This window comes from Myotis brandtii, unplaced genomic scaffold, assembly GCF_000412655.1.
Source record: "Myotis brandtii unplaced genomic scaffold, ASM41265v1 scaffold190, whole genome shotgun sequence".
Classification (NCBI taxonomy): Eukaryota; Metazoa; Chordata; class Mammalia; order Chiroptera; family Vespertilionidae; genus Myotis; species Myotis brandtii.
In genome coordinates, this window is record NW_005357076.1 from 1 (window position 1) to 4,017 (window position 4,017).

Here is a 4,017-nt window from a genome sequence, read left to right on the forward strand (position 1 = left end):
GTGGTCATGTCCCCTCCGGAGGGGACACAGCATTTTGGGAGCCAGCAGAGGAGCCTTGAGGAAATGATTTCCGAAGGGAAGCCTGAACCATGAGTAGGAGCTAATCAAATAGAGGGAACAGCCTGGGCGAAGGCTCAGAGGCTGGTAAGCATGTCCTATTTAAGATGGAAAGAAACTGTTTTGGGTGGTTTTTTTTCCTATTGTGGTACAATTCAAATGACATAAAATTAACCATTTTGTATTGAAATAAAATTTGCATAATATAAAATATTAGCCAGAATACTGTGCAACCATTGGCTGCTTTCACCCTGACCTTGGTGCTTTCATGATTCCATGATTCTGACAGCAGAGGCAGGCGAATCCTGGCAAAATGCACTTTGGCCACACCGGGTGACGTCATCGTTATGAAAACCACTTAGAGGTAGATTTGATGTCCTCATTTGACAAATAGGGAGACTGAGGAAAACAGAAGCGATTTGCCTGAGGTCGCACAGCCTGGGCGGAGCCAGAACGGTCATGCAGGCATCTGAGGCTCCGGTCTCAAACCCTGGTGGTTCCCTATGTTGGCCTTCAGGTTGGTTAAGAATTCAGATTTTGGCCCTGGCTAGTGTGGCTCAGTTGGTTGAGCATTGTCTTGTACACCTAATAGTTGCTGGTTTGATTCCTGGTCATTGCACATACCCAGGTTGCCGGTTCAATCCCTAGTCAGGGTGGTGTGGGAGGCAACCAATCCATGTTTCTCTCTTCCTTTCACTTCCTCTCTCTAAAATCAATTAAAAATATATTTAAAAAAATGAAAATAACTCAGATTTTAGGCTGGGGCCAGGAATCTGTGTTTCTCACCCCCACCCCCAGGATATGAAAATACCTCACCGCAGTGCCTCAGGGAAGAGACAGTGGGGCCTGCTGGTGCTCAGGCTCCAGGCGCAGGGATCTGGGGCCCAGCAGACTGAAGGTGGGCCCTTCCAGGCATGCCAGCTGGTGGGCTGGCAGCTCGAGAGTGGTGGGTGTCTGGGGGTGGCAGGGAGGGCAGGTGGAGCGGCAGATTTGGCCCAGTCAGCTCCGGGACAAAGGCCTCTCCGCCAGCATCCCTGGGCGTTGGCCTCCCTGACAAATGGGCCAGGGCTTCTCTCATTCATTTGTGGAGTGGCGAGTAACAATAAAACGCTCCTTAAAGCTGGGACGTGGCATGAGTGACTGCTTTTCTCGGTTCTAATAAGGGTCATTAACTGCGTATGGAGAGGTTTTATAAACATTGGTTAAACTCCCCGAGCTTACTGTGCGCATGGCACGCTGCTCCCTGAGATGTGATGTCGCGGCCAGCCAGAGCCAGCTGGGAAGGTAAAGACGCAGGGCCCCGGCCCCTGATGGCCCTCCAGAGCCCCCACTCCCAGGCTTGCTGTGAAGTGACTCTGGGCCCGTGCACGCCTCTGAGTAGGGCAATGAAGGTTTGAATGAATGGGTGGTAAGTGGGTGGAAAGAGCGGACTCCACCATTTCCTAAATCTGCACCTTTGGGCAATGCCTCTTCCGTCTCTGAGTCCCTGGAGAGAGGGAATAGTTCTTCCATGTTTCTAGGGAAAGATTTGGTGAAACCAAGCACACAGGCTTTCAGAATGCCCACCCTCTCTCCCCCCTTCTTTCTTCTCTTGTAGGAGGTAGGGGCTCTCCCCTGAGCTCCAGAAGAAGGAGGGAGTGGAGCTGCAGGAACGTGGAGGAAGGAGAGTGAGGGAGCCTCCCTTGGAGGGAGAAGAAGCCCCAGGCAAGGCTGTGCCGGGGGAGGAGCCGGCTGTGTCCGGCTACCTGTCACATCATCCATTGTACCGTGTCCCGCTGTGCTCGGTGCCAGTGCTCAGCATACACAGTGTTTTGCTGCTGTGGCTTTGTGGACCATGGAAGAAGGTGGGCCTGAGCAGGGTGAGAAGACAGACGCTGTGGCTGCTGGTTTGGGAGCCAGGTGACAAGGCAGCAGGGTTCAGCCAGCCCCACGGGGAGGAGGCTGCACCCTGGGCAGGCCCCCCTCTCCCACTGTGCGAGCCACGTCCCATGTGGTTCAGGGTTAGGGGTCTAGAGAAGGGCCGTGCGAATGACAGAGACGAGACAAGAAACTGCAGGATGGCTTCATGGCCCCAGGAAGGGTTCTCCTTTGGTTCAAGGAAGTCTGCACCTTCCCCTATTCCCCACGCAGCGGCCTGGGCCACGCACTCAAACTGGTTCATTCCCAGGACCCTTCTCCTACCAGGGTCGCCCTTCCTTCCCCTGCTCCCACCCCCTCCTGCCGTGCGAGTGACAGAGACGAGACAAGAAACTGCAGGATGGCTTCATGGCCCCAGGAAAGGTTCTCCTTTGGTTCAAGGAAGTCTGCACCTTCCCCTATTCCCCACGCAGCGGCCTGGGCCACGCACTCAAACTGGTTCATTCCCAGGACCCTTCTCCTACCAGGGTCGCCCTTCCTTCCCCTGCTCCCACCCCCTCCTGCCCCCCACCTCAGCCCCAGGAGCTCGGTTCCTACTTCTCTCTGTTCCCGAGAAAACGCAATTATGGGACCACAGACAACACTGGCCTGCTTATTTAGCCCATGTGCACATGTGGCTACACCCCGGCCCAGCAAGACTTTCCACCAGGATGGCCAGGGAGGGCGTGGTGGGGCTGGGGTCAGGGACAGCGCTGAGACACCAGCTGGGAGCTTGAGAGGAAAGTCTTTACCAGGAGACCCTGATGAAGCTGGAGCTGGGGTGACCGGGGGTGTGCGTGGGAGTAGGAGTGGGTGAGCGTGTGCACAAAGCACACTCGGTGAGTCTTGGAGAGGAGTGAGTGAACGCCTTTACTTATTATTATTATTATTTTAAATATATTTTTACTGATTTCAGAGAAGACGGGAGAGGCAGAGAGAGAAAACATCAATGATGAGAGAGAATCCGATCGCTGCCTCCTGCACACCCCTTACTGGGGACAGAGCCCAAAACCGGGGCATATGCTCTGACCAGGAATCAAACTGTGACCTCCTGGTTTATAGGTTGATGCTCAACCACTGGGCCACACTGGCCAGGCGTGGGTGAAAACATTTAGATTCAATAACTGTGCTCCCAGCACCATCGTGCCCCAGAGGCTGCCCCGGGCACATTGACATCCTTTGGCATCGGGATCTTCCCCTGCCTCTCTGAGAGGAGTGCGCTCTCTTTGTTCCGATTTTGTACATGAGAAGAGCGAGGCATCAGAGGTCAAGTGTCTTCCCCGACCTCCCACAGCTGGACACCTCTCTAGTCATACCTTCTTGTGGTCCTGAGGCCGTTAGAACAATGTCCCAGCCGCTAGGCAGGTCGGGAAAGTTTGTGGTGCTTTCTGACCCTTTGTTCCTGCTGGCCCCTGCCAAGGACGGGTGCACCTCCATCCTGAAGCTTGGAGACCCCCTTCTAAACCTCAGATGGCTCCACAGCTGGACGGCTTGTCCAGACCCAACGGGAATCCTCCCTTTGTGCTTGCACCTCCCCCTGCCTCCATGCTACTACTTGCCACATTGCAATCGAAGGGCCCAGCCATGCCCCTGTGTCTGCCCTTGCCCCACAGACTCACGGGGTGTCCTTGCTGTGCCCACGGCTGGCTCAGGCTCTGAAATGTGGGGAGGTGTGCATAAAGTCTGATGGATAAATGAGTGACTGTACCAGTCACCCCAGAGCACATGAGGGTGCTCTGTGGGGAGGGGACTTGCTGCAGTGACCAGATGGTCAAGCTGGAGCACAGCCTGGTCCCAGCCTGGTCCCAGCCTGATCCCACAATGCCTCACGGCTCCAGACGGGGCTGCTGCCCATCAGAACTACCTGCACAGTCCCCCGGGCTGGGTCCTGGAATTCACATGCAAATGAGCTGAACCACTACAGCGCCTGTTCTTCCAAGGAGTGCAGGGTTCAGGGCTGAGAGGACAAAAACCAACCAAAGACACTATCAGCTAAGAACCTCACAGTCAGGAACCGTGGACAGATGGGGGAAACTGAGGCCAGAGAGGGAACCGGCTTACCCA